This window comes from Onychomys torridus, chromosome 9, assembly GCF_903995425.1.
Source record: "Onychomys torridus chromosome 9, mOncTor1.1, whole genome shotgun sequence".
Taxonomy (NCBI): domain Eukaryota; kingdom Metazoa; phylum Chordata; class Mammalia; order Rodentia; family Cricetidae; genus Onychomys; species Onychomys torridus.
In genome coordinates this window covers 111720759-111738620 of record NC_050451.1, presented here as the reverse complement: position 1 = coordinate 111738620, position 17862 = coordinate 111720759, and the positions used below count along the sequence as shown (strand labels likewise).

The 17862-nt window shown below is 38.6% G+C and overlaps 1 protein-coding gene across 1 annotated transcript in view; it reads right to left on the bottom strand.

Annotated features, from left to right (window-relative positions):
• Nucleotides 1-17862, bottom strand: part of Itgbl1 (integrin subunit beta like 1) — a 305701-nt gene that overhangs the window by 197538 nt on the left and 90301 nt on the right. The gene's annotated exons all lie outside the window — the stretch shown is intronic.

Here is a 17862-nt window from a genome sequence, read left to right as displayed (position 1 = left end):
TACAAGGCACATATCTAAACATGAATAAAAGCAATATACAGCAAGCCAACAGCCAACACCAAATTAAATGGAGAGAAACTCAAAGCAATTCCACTAAAATCATGAATAAGACAAGGCTGTCCATTCTCTATATATCTATTCTATATAGTATAGTTCTAGCTAGAGCAGTAAGACAACAAAAGGAGATCAAGGGGATACAAATTGGAAAGAAAGAAGTCAAACTTTCATTACTTGCAGGTGATGTGATATTATATATAAGTGACCACAAAAATTCTATCAGGGAACTCGTACAGCTGATAAACACCATCAGTAATGTGGCAGGATACAAGATTAACTAAAAAAAAAAATCAGTAGCCCTCCTGTATACAAATAATAAATGGACTGAGAAAGAAATAAGAAAAACAACACCCTTTACAGTAGCCGCAAATAGGATAAAATATCTTGGGGCAACTCTAACCAAACAAGTGAAAGACTTGTGTGACAAGAACTTTAATTCTTTGAAGAAAGAAATTGAAGAAGATATCAGAAAATGGAAAGATCTCCCATGATGTTGGATAGGTAGAATTAACATAGTAAAAATGTAATCTTACCAAAGGCAATCTATAGATTCAATGTATTCCCCATTAAAATCCCAACACAATTCTTCACAGACCTCAAAAGAACAATATTCAACTTCATTTGGAAAAACAAAAAACCCAGGATAGATCAAACAATTCTATACAAATAATGAACTTCCAGAGGCATCACCATCCCAGACTTCAAGCCTTACTATAGAGCTATAGTGATAAAAATAACTTGGTATTGGCATAAAAACAGACACATGGATCAATGGAAACAAATTGAAGACACTGACATAAATCCATACACCTATGAACACCTGATTTTTTACAAAGAAGCCAAAATTATACAATGGAAAAAAGAAAGCATCTTCAACAAATGATGCTAGCATAATTGGTTCATGGAATGTAGAAGAATTCAAAGAGATCCATATCACCATGTACAAAACTCAAATCCAAGTGGATCAAAGACCTCAATGTAAATCTAGTTACACTGAACCTGATAGAAGAGAAAGTGGAAAGTAATCTTGAATGCATTGGCACAGGAGAGTACTTCCTGAATATAATACCAGGAGCACAGACACTGAGATTGGCAATTAATAAATGGGACCTTCTGAAACTGAAATGCTTCTATAAGGCAAAGGATACTGTCAATAAGACAAAACAGCAGCCTACAGAATGGAGAAAGATCTTTACCAACCCCACATCTGACAGAGGGTTGATCTCCAAAATATATAAACAATTCAAGAAACTAGATAGCAAAATGCCAAATAATCCAATTAAAAAATGGGGTGCAGATCTAAATGGAGGATTCTCAACAGAAGAACCTCAAATGGCCAAAAGACATTTAAGGAATTGCTCAACATCCTTAGTCATCACAGAAATGCAAATCAAAGTAACTTTGAGATACAATCTTACACTTGTCATAATGGCTAAGATTAAAAAAAATACTGATGATAGCTTATGTTGGAGAGGATGTGGAGTAAGGGGAACACTCCTCCACTGTGGGTAGGAGTGTAATTTTGTATAGCCACATTGGAAATCAGTATGGCAGTTCCTCAGAATATTGAGAATTAATATACATCAAAACCCAGTGATACTACTGCTAGGCATATACCCAAAGGCTGCTCAATCATACTATAAGGACACTTGCTCAACTATGTTCATAGTAGCATTATTTGTAATAGTCAGAACATGGAAACAACCTAGATGACCCTCAACTGGAGAATGGACAAAGAAAATGTGGTACATTTACACAAAAGAGTATTACTCATCAGTTTTTAAAAAATGACATCATGAAATTTGTAGGCAAATGGATGGAACTAGAAAAAAATCATCTTGAGTGAGGTAACCCAGGCCCAGAAAGATGAATACGGTATGTACTCACTCAAAAATTGATAGTAGATGTAAAGTAAGGGAAACCAGGCTACAATCCACAGCCCTACAGAAACTAGGTAATAAAGAAGACCCTAAGAGGGATACAATGATTGCTCTGGGAAGGAGAAATAAGTGATATCTCCTGGGTAAACTTGGGGTGAGGGGAGGTGGTGGATGGGAGAGGTTGGGTGATAAGAACATGGAGGATTAGTATGGTTAAGTTGGGGGAGGGATGGAGAGAGAAAGCAACAAAAGAGATACTTGATAGAGGGAAGTATTATGGGGTTAGGAATAAACCTGGTTGTAGTTGAAGAGTTTCTCTCTGGGTCCTGCCAAATCCCTGCATTCCTACAGCTCACTTATAAAATAAACACACAGACATTCCTATTATTTAAACTGCTTGGCCATTAGCTCAGGCCTACCATTGTCTAGCTCTTACTCATATTTAGCCCATTTCTATTAATCTATACTTTGCCACATGGCTCCTGGCTTACCAGTACCTTATCTCTTTCTTGTCATGGCGACTGCTGGCTGTATCTCTTTACCCAGCCTTCCACTTCCCACAGTTCTCCTCCTCCTTGTCCCACCTACCCTATCCTTCCTGCCTGGCTACCGGCCAATTAGCACTTTATTTATTTTAACCCATCAGAGAAACATATTTGACATACAGAACTTCCCACAGCACTTCCCCTTTTCTTTTTTTCAAAAAGCAAGGTTTTAACTTTTACATAATAAAATTTCAGAAAACAAAACAATTATCAAGCAAGAATTACAGTTACAATATTAAAGAAGATATCCTATCTATTTTATATTTGTGAGTCTAAGGTTATATATCTAACTTATCTTTTATCATAACAGAAAATTATAACTCAGGGGGAGTGGGAAGGCCTCACTCACAGAGGTTTTCGCTGGTCTGGGGGCTAAGCTAGGGAACTGAGACCAGACTAGCTGCTCCCTTTTATGGGAATGGAACCATGTAGGCATTCCCTGGTTAAATGGAACTTTGCAGGCGGGTTTAGGTAACAGCTAGCCAGGGAGGAGGCTGAGGGTGGGAGCCACCTAGGCCTTTGGAATTTGCCCCATGTGAGCACCAGATATTGGTGAAATTATTAAGGCCACTCCATGTAGTTAAAAGGGAGGTTTATTTTGTGGGGTAACTTACAAATGAAGGGGTAGGTTGCAGGGTCTGGCAAAGGTATGGTGCAGTCCGGCAGTGTTCTCTGGAGAACTCTGCTTGGTCTACCTCCAGCATCCAGGGTCCTGGAACCAAGAGAAGCCTCTCCTCTTGATCCTGGGTCTTCAGAGTCCTCCTTCAGCCCTGTCTTGTGGGCGTGACCATTACTGAAGCCTCAATGGGGGTTGGAACTTCCAGGCCAAAGCTGGGATGGCTACCCACTACACCCGGTGCTAAGGAAATTCCCAGAAATCTACAAGGATGGTCCCAGCTAAGACTCCTAGCAGTAGTGGAGAGGATGTATGAACCAGGCTTCTCCTGTAACTATATTTGTGACTACCCTAATTGTCATCATAAAACCTTCATCCTATAACTGATAGAAGCAGATGCAGACATCCACAGCCAAGCACTGGCTCAAGTTCCAGGAATCCAGTTGAAGAGAGGAAGGAGAGGTTATATGAGCAAGGAAAGTCAAGATCATGATGGGGAAACCTACAGAGACAACTGACCCAAGCTCATAGGAGCTCATGGACTTTAGACTGACATCTGTGAAGCCTCCATGAGATTGATCTGGGCCATGTGCATGTGGGTGACAGTTGTGTAGCTTGATCTGTTTGTCAGGCCCCTAGAAGTAGGAACAGCATTCATCCCTGGCACATGAGCTGGCTTTTTGGAACCTATTTCCTATGGTGGGATGCCTAGCTCAGCCTTGATGCATGGGAGAGGAGCTTGGTCCTGCCTCAACTTTACATGCTGTGTTTTATTGACTCCCATGGGATGTCTTACCCTTTCTGAGGAGTGGACGGGCAGGGGTAGAAAGAAGGTAGGGGAAAGGGATCCAGAGGAGAAGAAGGAGGGTAAACTGTGGTTGGTATGTAAAATAAATAATGGATACCACTGACAAAGCTAACCCAGGTACCCCTTTTTTGGTGAAAAGGAAAATATTTAGAGTATGAATGTACTGGCTCGTATTTGAACATCTGACTCTCAGGTTTGTCATCTTCCTGAGATTTATAAATATTAATAACAATATATGTGAGGAAGCTGATTGGGAAACAAATGTCTCATCAGCTATGGTTTGTTCACTACTGATCCAAATGTTTATCCATCAGGACAGACTTTGGAGAAATCTGGACTTTATGGGAACACAATGATAACACAGTGTATAATGTTTGAAAGAAGCTTACTTCACTGGCACAGGGAGAATTTGAGGATATGTCAACCAGAAACATCTATGGCTGAGGAACTTTAAGAGCTATTGTGGTATATTGTGACTCTCTGGAATCATAATCTAATATGGTTTGCCCTCTGGGTAATATCAAGGATACATTTTTACATTATTTCATTTTGGTCCACTGAAACCAATATATTTCAAACAAGAATGTTATCATCAGACAGCTGAACCCTTAGTGGAAAAGCTCTCCCTAGAAAATAGGACCATTTGAAGAGTGAAGGGTACAGCATACCATGACTGTACACCTCAGGCCACCAAGAACTAAGGGATAAACTGCTGGAAGAATAAATCAACAGCAGTGGAGCAGACTGTCTGACATCAGCCTGACACTCTATAAGCATGCTTTAGGGAGCTGTGGTTCTAGAGATCTCCGATGGTTGGTCCACCACACAAAGACCAGCAATTATGGGCAAATTCTCTACCATTTGCTAATTTTGTCCTTCCTTTCTTCTGAGGCAGAGACACTTACCTTATTCAGATTCTACAAATAATAGAACTTTTGGCCATATAGGGTCAAGCCTAGGACATCAGACACCAAATCAAGCCAAGCAACACAGTCAGGAATTAAACAAAAGTAAAAAACAAACCAACAAATATTCCCAAAAAAGCAATCAGAACCCTCTACCAATTGTTCAACACAGAAAAAGTTGTGACATGAAACTTGGCATGTGTGGTAATTTAAATGTAATTGGCCCTCTTATGCTCATAGAAATTGGCACTACTAGGAGTTGTGGCCTTGTTGGAGTTGTTATGGCCTTGTGAGAGGAACTGTGAAGTTTTCTATGCAAAGGTCTCAGTCGACTTCCTGTTGCCTGTGAGATCTAAGACTCTCAGTTACTATTCCAGCACCACATCTGCCTGCACACCACCATACTCAGTCATGATGATAATGGACTGAACCTCTGAAACTGTAAGCAAGCCACCCAATTAAATATTTTATTTATAAAACTTGCCATGGTCATGGTGTTTCTTCACAGCAATAAAAACCCTAAGACAGAAGTTGGTACCAGGGACTGGGGTGCTGCTCTGATAGGCTGGTTATAGGCTTTAGGAATTTGGTTTAGGAAAGCAGTGGAATGCTTTAAGCACTGCCTAATGGGACATACTAGTGGGAGCATGGAAGACAGTTGTGCTGAATGGGATTTGATGAACTATGGGGTTGTTCAAGAGGTTAGAGAGGAGAATTTTAGTGTGTTGCCTAGAGATCATTTTCAGTTCTTGTGATATTTTAGTGAAGAATGTGGCTGCTTTTTTGAAGAGTCTGCCTGAGGCTAAAATAAAGATTTTTGGATTAATTCCATTGGCAGAGGAAATCTCAAAACAGTCTAGTATAGACTCTGTTTTGTGATTATTAGTGGTAACTCTAATAATGACTTATAATAAGAAAGAGCAAGCAGAACTGGGTAAATTACAAGATGTAAAATTTAAGGAGAAAAAGAGCACCAAGAGCTAAATCCCCTGTTCAAGGAGATAACAGATTAAGAAATGGAATAAAGGGAGTAGTGACCTCAGGATAAGATCCCACCTGGTTAAGTTTCCAGCTTATGGAAAGGAACTAAAGAAAAGCTTAGATCATAATGTGGTAGTGTATGTGTTTAATCCCAGCACTGGGAAAACAGAGTTTATCAGATCTCTGAGTTTGAAGACAGTCTGCTCTATAGAGCAAGTTTTAGGACAGCCAAGCATAGGCAATGAAAGCTGGTGAAGATGTAATTGAAGAAGGGGGGCATGCTCCAGCCCTGGTAAGCAGCAGAACTTGGCAGCTTTGGCCACTGATTCTGGCTTTACAGTTAAGGATAGAAAAAAATGGGTTATTAAATTTGCCTCAAAGCCTGAAGAAAGCCACTAAGGCCAGGCATGTATCCCTAAATGGAGGCCTAGTAGAGAGGTCATTGAGTGAAACTGTGAAGTTGAAGCCTGAATTGCATTAGAGACCCCAAGATTAACATGATACCAGAATCCTGGGATATCTGCCAAGGAGAAATGCTAACAGGGAATGGAAACAGCACAAGAAAAGGAGTATGTTGTACTCAATAAAGCTGGATTGAGCTGGAGATTTGTGGACCATTTTGACATGAGATATGGAAATGTAGGATTTGGAGTTTGCCCAACTGGCTTTTGGTATTGCTTTGATCCAGTATTTCCTTGCTATGCTCCCGTCCCTGCATTTTGGAATGGTAATGCATATCCTGTGCCATTACATGTTGGACGTATGTGATCTGCTTTTTTTATTTTGATTTTTACTGATGATTATAGTCAGAAGAGACTTTGAACTTTGGACTTTTAAACATTGTTGAGATTGTGATAGACTATGGGGACATTTGAAGTTGGAATAAATTAATTTTGCATTGTGATATTGTTACAAGTTTATGAGGGCAAGGGAGTGGGATGTGGTAGTTTGAATGTAATTGACACACATAATCTCATAGGGAGTGGAACTATTAGAAGGTATGGCCTTATTGTAGGAAGTGTGTCACTGTGAGGGTGGGCTTTGAGGATTCCTATGCTCAAGATACCACCCAGTGTCTCAGTAAACTTCTTGTTGCCTGAAAGATATAGGACTCTCAGCTGCTACTCCAGCACCATGTCTGCCTGCATGCCACCATGTTCCCCATCATGATGACAATGAACTGAACCTCTGAAACTATAAGTAAGCCACTCCAATTAAATGTTTTCTTTATAAGAGTTGACATGGTCATGATGTCTCCTCACTGCAATAAGAATAAGAAGAAGAAGAAGAAGAAGAAGAAGAAGAAGAAGAAGAAGAAGAAGAAGAAGAAGAAGAAGACAGCATGAGAGTGGCAATCACTAAGAAATAGCTATTTGTATGTATGTATGTATGTGTGCTGTATATGTGTTTGTTTATGTACTCTGCATGTGCATATGTAGATTCTGGTGATTGATGTCAAATCTCCTCTTTGATAGCTCTCCACGTTGGTCTTTGAGATGTTTTCTCAATGAATTTAAAACTCACTGATTCCGTTGAACTAGATAGATAGCAAGCTCCAAATATCTCCCTATCCCATCCCTCCAGCAACAAGAATACAATTGTATGCCTCTGTGTTGCAGGATATTTGATCACACTGTGAACCCTGAGATTGCATTATTTACTGGAAAACAATGCTTCTAACTATGGTGTTGCTCAGCCCTAGAACATACCTTTAATCCAAGAGTTTTCTGCTTAAATACTGTAAACGGTTAAATTAAATCATCCCTACATCAAGAGTTAGAGCAAGCAACCAGTTGACAGGAAATAACTATAGAGAGTAAGAGGAAGTCAGAAGATGGAGAGAGATGCACACAGGAAGTGGAAGGGAGGGGAATCCAGTCAGAGGAGATTAGTTTTGAGGTGGCATAGGAGTAAGTGCTTTTTCTGGGATAACAGAAGAGGAAGCAGCTGGGTGCTTTCTCTGCCTCTCTGAGCTAGCAGGTTTTCACTCCACATTCTGACTCCTGAGTCTTTATTGATAAAATAGAATGATAGAGACTTACTTAAAATCAACAGCCATGCACAGATGGGAATCTGAACTCATGTCCTCATTAATACACAAGTACTCTACCCACTGAGCAATCTCCCCATTCCATAAACATAAGGTTTTACTATTAAGAAATAACTTTTCAATGTCACTTTATTTATTGTCAAGAGAAATTTGGAAGAACAATAAAGTTAGATACGTTGCCTGTAACTCCAATGGGTAATAAAATTGGAGTAGGATTCCAAGTATGATGCCTTTTTTCCCTAGAAGGGTTTAAGACATTTCAACTAGATACTCAAGATGACTCTGATATTTCTGCTAGATGCTATACACAAAGGACTTAGCATATGTACCCCAAGAGTTTTCATTATTACTCAATAGGAAAAACCTGCTCGAAGCCTATAAAATGTTATTTCCTGTTAAGATGCCTCAAGTGGTTAATCTTGATTGTCAACTTGATAGAATTTAGAAACCACCTACAAGACAAACCTCTGGGCATATTTGTGTAGGTCACTGCATAGACATTTAAATGATATATAATAACCCACCTTAGATATGGATGGTACCATTCCATGAACTATATTTCCAGAGCAAATTAAAAAGAGAGAATCAGCTGAGCATCAACATCCACTTCTTGACTTCAGATGCAATGTGATCAGCCTCATACTACAGCTATAATGCCATACAATAATGATGGATTATACCCTCAAACCAAACAAAAATAAATCTTTGTTCCTTACATTGCTTTTCTTATGTAATTTGGTCACAGAAATGAGAAAAGAAACTAATACAATGCCTTTGTGCACCTATGACCTATTTACATATCAATTAGTATGAGAAAAATGTAATTGAATGGTTATTAACAAACCTACTGTTGGAAAGGAGATGTATTCATTACCAGTGGCTAAATAGTTCAGGTTATCCCTACCTCTAAGAAATTAAGAAGTTCAATTAACAAATGATTGTTAAATTTGATGTAATTTAGAAAAATCATAACCTCATAAATATTTTATAGCAGTTGGTTAATATTCAAAGGGAACACCAAGTTCCTTAGAAGAAAAGATCCACACAAATATAAGGATAGAGCAAAATAAGACTCCCTGACAAAGAGCAACATGACATTTTTAACATAGGAGACTTTAATTGCATCACTATAAAAGATGCTTTTATTTCCAACATTGTTCAGCAGGATTGCTACTACATTAATTCTAATATTATAAAAAGGAACCCAATGGAGGCTGCTCTTAACTATTCAGGAATACTATTTAAAAATACTTTGTGACACATCTTATTGGATGTTTTGCTAACTTATTGAAATAGGTAGCTATCAAAAATAGTCCTAACTACAAGACATAAAATAAAGGGTATTTTGAATATGCAGGGGATTGGTTCCAAGACCTCCCCACCTGAGAATACAAAGACACACAGATACTAGTCCCTTATGTGAAATAGCATAGTGTTTGTATATAATGTGTGAGTATCCTCCTGTATATTTTCAATCATCTTCAGATTATGTACAATAGGAATCCAATATTGATGCTACATATGTAGTTCTTCTATGTATTGCACAGAGATTAATGACAAGGGGAGGGGGAATATGTATATTCAGTACACAGTATTTTTTCAAATATTTTCTATCTTGGTTGGATCCAAAGATATTTAACCAATGGATATGGAGGGCTGGCTGTACTGCACAATTCTGAGGACAGAGAGAATGTAAGAAACAAGGATGACAGTTTTGTTAAGTCACACTTGTGCAACAAAGCAGCCTTTACAGGCAATGAGAGATGAGACTGGAGGGTAACAGCTGTGACAGGGTGATAGGACTTTGAACCAAGTGGTGACCAAGCCAAGAAACCAAATTGAGAGGAATGGGAATGAAGTGTCAAGTGAAAGAAATTGAAGCTGCAGAATTGGGAGTGTGTTCCAGACTTCCAGCTCATTCTCAGGAGCAAATAAGGAGACACAGTAATCCAATACATGACCTACATCTTTGGGGGGGGGCAATCCCACCTTTTATAGGGTTCCTATGAGGAGGAAAGAGGAATAAAGAACTTGTAGATAGAATGATAGGCCTAGATGAGAAGATAAAAGACCAAAACAGGACAGCTTGAAAAGCACCTGGATCAAAATCCTCTGGCCCCTTCTGTCTCTTCTAAAGGGCTTTTTAGAGAATTCCAAGGGGTGGGGCAAAAGACCTCTCCCTTGCTAGATCAAAGCATACTACACATCCAAGTGCAGACCCTTCCAAACCTTCCAAACACCTATTAACTGTACACTTGGTCAATCCATCCCCTTATACAGCCTTGCTGGGTAAAGCAAGCTCAGATCTCACTAGGAAATCTCTGTGGGCTCTCACATATCTTATTCCTTTTTTATTTTATTTTTCTCTCTTTCCTCCATTATTATTTTAATAATTCAGATATAGAAATATTTTTCCGTTTAAAAGAGTCATCAAGCTTTGCTCTCTATGGAGTTATCTGATTGCTAGTGAAAGTAAAGTGTCAAAGTCTATTCATTTCTAAGTGACCCACATAGAGGAGACAGGGAAAACATGAGGAATGTCTTGCCCCAACCAAAAGTGGCAACTCCATATTTTTCTTGTTACTTTGATCCTATTCCAAAATTGAGCCCAGGCAATTTCACAGTGGAAGTTAGACAGGGAAAATTAACATAATAAGAAATAATTGGATGCTACCACGTAGTCTCCTTTTTCTGAGAGTAAACAAAAGTTCTGTAATGTTTTCCATAGTAAGACAATCAGAATCTCACCAATCTAAGATACTGGTGCAATATATTTTACACCAAATACATTTTTCTAATTATGGATATTTAGGCATGAGACAAAACTTGACAGAGTTAAACAGAAAAGTGAGAATCTAAGAAGTATCCTTTACCCATGTCTGAGAAAAAGTTCTCATTCACAAAAGCAATATATGGCAAAAGCTCATGTATGAAGTTCCTTGTAACAGATATCCAGTTGTATTTGTGAGTTTCCTGGTGCTGTGATAAAACATTGTGACAAAGGCACCTTCAGAAAGAGACAGTTTTTTTGGCTTAAGGTTCCAGAGGATTAAGAGTCCATCATGGTGGGGTAGAACATGGCATAGTAGGCATGATGGCAGGAACAGGAAACTGAAAGATCACATCTTTAACCATAAGCATGAAGCAGATGGCAAACAGAAAGTGGGGTAAAGCTATAACATCCTAAAGTCAACTTCCAGTAATATACTTCCTCCAAAAAAGCTGCATCACTTCCCTAAACAGTGCCACCAACTAGAGACCAAGTGTTCATATGCCTAAACCTACAAGGGACATTTCTCATTCAAACTACCACACCAGGGAACAACTTACATGAAATTACAGACAAAGATAACAAAAGTAAGATGCTATTGAAGGAGAACAACTAGAAACCACAGAGAGACCCCTACCTATGACTTTTCTTGCTACTAGTTCAACAAGGCAAGATTGGAGGTGCAATAAGCTAACTTATAGAACACACTCTTATACGCCAGTACATACCTAACTGCCTGAGTATTTTTAACACTACATGATATTTTACAATGTATTAACTTATTCTTTCATTTGTTATATAATCTGAAAGCCTTAATGAACCAATTTTTTTGAAAACTAAAGGAATCCCATTATAGATTTCCAGGCATATGCCATACACAAGTGGTACTGCTTCCCAAAATTCCTAAGCAGGCAAATCAATCTGTGGAAGGTGTTCCACACCTATATGCAAACAAATCATTGTAATTCACATTTCTATGGGAAAATATGTCAAAATTTCTACCCTAAAACATGACATAATGTATAAGATTATTCTAATAGTTTCAGATATACACCCTTCTTGAGACATAAAAAATAAAAAGCTCATTCATATTTGTCAAGGAAAAGCAATAATTAGGCATGAAGCAGGACCATTCACATTATCCATCATGGAAACTTGGGCCAGCTACTGTGATTTCCAGGGAAATATAAGTTGACAGTGAAGATATCTCCCAAAGAAACTGTATACGGTCCCAGTAGAGGGACTTTTTCTTTTACAAAATTAAAAGGGAAAAAAGAAGTGCAACAAAAATCTAAAGTGTCAGATGTGTTGAATTCCTACATTGCAAGAGGGCCCACTCATCAGACTGACCAGACTGGAAAACCTTACAAACTGTAACCTTGGAAGAATCTCAGGACCTACCTACTGTTGGACAATTGCTGACCAGAAGCTGGCATCAAAATCTTTCTCCACTTCCTTGGAAAATGTCAAGGTATTAAATTTCACAGAAGGAAGACTTGTGTTTGAACCTGACAACAGGGGATTTTGTGCTTACCCAGAAGAAAAAAAAAAAAACGATTTTAGCTGAATTCCCTAGGGGGAAAAAGGAGATGCTATTTGTTTCAGTGGCTCCTCATCCTTAAAAATCAATTTACAGGTGATTTCTAGAGACCACTTTGTTACCACAGATGAATTTCCCTGAAAGAGAGCTGCATGGCCACTCAGGAAGTAGAGACACAATGAGCCTTTAACTCTTGAGGAAAGGTATCAGGCCTCTCATGAAATTGATTAGTTGCCCAACTAGAAAGGACTTTCAGAGGCTTAGTTCCTTCCTATATGAAGTGTCTGGGCCCACTAGCACAGGAAAAGATTGCATGTGATCTCATATTTTTAGGGATGCAGTAAGGATAAAGGGAAAGAAAATTTTTATCTCTTTGTACTTAAAGCTGGCATGTACCCTGATACCTACATCACTAGGACCAAGTCTCTAATTTTAGGTGTAAGATATATAGACATATAAAGCATTTGCCTCTGAGGAATCAAGTAAGGAATAAAACAATCCAATGGCCATTTGCAATTAGTATAAATAAGAAACATGTTGACTGTATTGTCAAGTTAGATCCCTACAGAGCCAGTAAGGTGTTAATCTAGCTTCTCCTACCCATAAACCTATGGACTTTTTCTCTTCTGTCTCACACAATCACCACTGTTGGCAAGGTATCCCCATAAACTTTATCACTGTGGAATTTTCCCTCAGCTGTGGTCCCTAATCTGCCTGGTCCTAGACTTCCCTTAATTATGAGTTGGGTATCTGATATTATAACCATACCTAGCTGCCTTCAAACTCCTGGTTTATAGATACCCCAATTCTTATCTTTGCATTGTTTTAAGGATACCTTTGTTCAGTATATAATAGTGCACCCTCACTAATTAGACAATTGCTATAATAGAGTAAGTGTCTCTCAAAGGTCTGTGTGTTACAAATTTGTACTAGTGGTAGGTCCTTAAGCACTCAGAATATACACTTGAAGGGGATTGTAGGCATATAGTTTCTGCTTCTCATTTTCTGTGGCTTCCTGGCTATGAAGTGTATGGCTTCATCCAATCACACATTCTGTCTATATACTGTCTACTGTAGACATCAACCAATCAGGGACTGAAACTCCAAGAATACAAGCAATACCAACTTTTATAACATCAGATATTTGATACACTAATGAAAAGCTGCCTAATGCAGTAGTCCATCCTCATGTCAAAACAAGGAATGTTCAGATGAGTGGGGATTAAGATTCAATATTATAGTATTTACTTTGTTGATTTGCTCATATAGCCCTGCAATTAGAGAGAAAAATGACAAGAAGGAAGTAGAAGATGCTGTCAATAAAAGAATTTAAGCTTTCAAGGGAAAATCAAAGGCCATTGATACCAATTATGGATATAATGAGTAAATTATTTAAAAAAGCTGAAAATATATATTTTCTTTGTAGAAGTAAAATCAAGTACAGACATTCATATCAAACCACTTGTTATTCACACTTAATTATCATGCAGAAAAGCACAATTATGCATATTGTTAAACATCAAAATCACTGAACCAGAAGAGACTTCAGAGAACATATCAGTCAGGGCACTCCTGTTAGTGATGCTCTAACAGAAGGAGTGCCAGCCCAGGCCTCCTGACTGCCAGCCCAGAGGGCAGTCCCTATGGACATGCTATTCCACCTGTGAGTTAAATTACACTCTGAAAAATGCTTGCTCTTTTGAAGCATAAGTAAGCTTTAATACCAACTCCTCTCTCTCTCTCTCTCTCTCTCTCTCTCTCTCTCTCTCTGTCTCTCTCTCTGTCTCTCTCTCTGTCTCTCTCTCTGTGTGTGTGTGTGTGTGTGTGTGTGTGTGTGTGTGTGTGTGCATGTTCACATGCTCATGCATTTTCAGATGTTAGCAGATTCCCTCAAGTAAACACACAGAAATGTAAATTCTGTGTAATGTAGATTGGAAAATAAATGAGAGCTGAGAGAAATGGAATAGACCAAGGAAATAAGGTGTCTGTGTGTAAGTCAATCACAGAAATTGAGATGGGTGAGTAAATAAAATGGTTTTTAAAAAGTTAACATAAGACAAAGATATGAAAATTGCAGCCACACTTATTATGTAATATATAATGCAAGATACACGATGGTAATGTTTATCTAAGTGAGTTATTGTCTAGAATCACTGCATTCCTTCTATTATATGGCAAAAACATGGTGAGGCTTTCATGGTATCTCAATATAAAGACCTGTCATGATAAAGAGAAACTATGCTGATCACATGAACTCTGTAAGTTCACTAGCTAAAATGAGAAAGACTAACCATGTGCCATTCAGACAACATGAAGTTGCATATATCTTCTTGGCATCTCCCAGAAAAGCACTTCTTGATCCCCTCCTATCTTTTATCCAAGTGCTCTCATATAAGGTTAGGCACTGTACACTAATGTATGGTTTGAGACAACTACAAATCAAGTTTGAAAAAACTCTTCACACTGCTGCTTCTGCCTTGTGAGAAAATGTGGGTCTGTGAAATATTGTTATACACACAGAAATCTCACTGTGGAGAAGCAGTACCCAGGCAGAGACTCAGTCATGGAAGATAGTTCTCTCAAACTCAACCTTGAGAGGATGAGATGAAGACAGGATGTTCCAACTCTAAGATGAACTCTAGGATGGCAACAGAAAGCATGCTTGCGTTTCTGTCTCTGGGATGGTGTGCTGGCTAGTTTTGTGTCAACCTGACACAAGCTGAAGTCATCTGAGAGAAAGGACCCTCAATTTAGAAAATGCCTCCACAAGTTTGGGCCGTAGGCAAGCCTGTAAGGCATTTTTTTAATTAGATTAATGGGGGGGGGTCCAGCCTATTGTGGGTGGTACCACCCATGTGATGATGGTCCTGGCTTCTATAGTAAAGAAGGTGGAGCAATCCACCAGGAGCACTAATCCATGGCCTCTGCATCAGCTCCTGCCTCCAGGCTCCTGATCTGTGTGAGTTCTTATCTTGACTTTCTTTGACAATGAATAGTGATGTGGAAGTGTGAGCCAAATAACCCTTTCCTCCCCAAGTTGCTTTAGTCATGGAGTTTCCTCACAGCAATAGTGAATAGTGTTTCCTAACTGAAACAGATGGAGATTAAACTTCATTTATCCAGGGACTGGAAAACAGAAGTGACTTTCTCAGTGACAGCAAGGGCAAACCACTGCCAATATCCCCACCTGTTCTATCTCAATGCTTCTCAGTGACACACACTAGAAGTTTCTAACAGTCATCATTCTTTCCACAGACGTATCTAAGAGAAATTAATTTGGACTTTATAAAGAATTTTACCATAAGAACTGAAAATGGTAAGCACTTGTTACTGGTCAACTTACTGACCTGAAGGGTCAGCAGAGAAATATTGAAAACCTACTCTGACTGGTTAGAAATTCCCATGATGAGAAGCAGAGAAGAACCTCCTCAGTTATCACCACCCCATTTCAGCTAATGTACCCCTGCTTCCTCACAGTAGAGATCACATAGCTACAAACATGGTGTAGATGTATCCTGCTTGTTAAATAAGAAACACAGAGCCAGTTGCAGAGTTAAAAACCACGAGGTCAGAGCCAAAGCAGAAAACCTTACCCTTCACTGCTTCTGCGGTTCCTCCTCTCCGCAAGAGACCTACTTCTGTGCGTCCTGTCTATTTAAAGACTTTCTGTTCTCCTCCCTCATTGGTTGTAACCCAGCCACATGACCTCCTCGTCACTGCCTGTTTGTACAGACCTCCAGGTCTTCTATGGTTGGTATTGAAATTAAAGGCGTGTGTCTGCTATGCTGGCTGTGTCCTTGAACACACAGAGATCCGCCTAGCTCTGCCTCCCAAGGGCTGGGATTAAGGGCGTGCCCCACTACTGCTCGGCTTCTGCTCTGGCTTGCTCTGACCTCAAGGCAACTTTATTGACATACAAATAAAATCACATTTCAATACAAATAAAATATCACTATATTTCCCCTTTTCTATTTTAATAAAAAGAAAAAAAGGAAAAAGTTATAACTAATATAAGAAAAACTATATACAAAAGTACAATAACTATATATACCATATATACAAACAATAAATACCTAAACAATGTCTAGTCCATTTGTAATTGACAAATTCAGAGAAAATAATTCCATTATCTATCCTATTTTGGTAAGTCCAGAATGTACCTGATTCACTTTTTATCCTAACTTATATAGCTAACGGAACTGTCTTATAATGTCTTTCAAATTTATACACTTACAGCTCTTAGTGAGTTTTTCTGAAATCCTTAACAAAGATAATTATAACTATAACTAACTGATCTTCAACTCCCTCAGAGACCCAAGAAGGAAATAATACTACCTAATAAAAAATAAAAACAAGAAGTACATGCAAGCAGCTTCAAAAAAAATGTGAGTTGACAGAAACAGCCAGCTACCTGGACAGTCACCTGAGGTTTCTCCACAGTGTTGGGGCATCATCTTCAGCCTACAGGCTGAGCGTTTCTGACAGACTCTTTTGTGAACACAGAGAGATTCAATTTTAAAAATTCGACGCCCACATTCCCAAAGGGGTGGTGTGGGGTGGGTGGTTTTTTTGGTCTTTTTATGGGTATTGGGTCTGGGATATTTTCATTGTTTAGGAGGGTTGGTTACAAGTTGTTGTTAAGGGTTAGGAAAAGGGCTAGGCAAAAGGTGCTTGTTAAAAAAAAAAAAAAGACAATTACTAGTTTTTAAATATTTTACATTCAATTGGATTGTTTTATATTGTATAAAAATTATTATTATTGGGATTGAGATTGTTAGAATATACCATATACGTAATTTCTAATCTTGTTCGAGATATTGTATTTATACCATTCATTTAACAATGTAATTGTAACTTGCTAATCCTTGAATGTTAGTATTACCAACTATTAGGATATACAGAAATGAAAATTAGTGGTTAGACATTACAATTGAACTTGTAGTCATATTAGGTGTGTTTGTCAAGATCAAACAGATATATTTTAGATAGACAGGTCATCTTCAACCCTTCAGAGATCTACAGAATATGGCATTTAAAATGTTTTAATAACTTAAGAATTTTCCTTTTTTGCTATGACTATGAGACATGACGGCTCCTGGCAGTACCAATCTACTTCAGAGAAAATATGGGCATTGAAGAAACTGCATATGGAACTAACTTTCATTGTTGCAAAAGTCAGCCACTGGACAACGAAGTATCCTTGAATCAACTGCTGACAAACAGGACAGACAGGACATAACCAAGGACTACAATTCTTGCCAAAACAAGTGTGGTTGTGGCTTTAAACAAAGGCATCTTCTGAAGCCAGGACAATATGGCACCATCCCTGAAGTGAGTGACCTTTGCAATCTGTAAAAGGTACCATGTCCTTTTCTTTGAAGGCAGCTGAACAGGGAGTGGGCCAATGGCTTCTGATTGTGCAATGGAAACAGCAGATGAAACAGTTATTCTTGAGGAATAACTAAGCTCACCTCTCTCAATAGTAGAATGGCGTTTAATAGAGTGATGTGGAGAAGAACAGGATGCCAAGTGAAGCCACATATACACAGCCAAGAAATGGACAGCTGAATTGAAAAGACATCAATAATTTCAGAATTTAAAATCCTGAATCATGACATGACACTAATGGAATTCAGGTGTTTCTGGTACATGGACTGCTCTCACCAAATGTGAGGTCAAACTGTTGACCTTGTATACATCTTAGTTCACA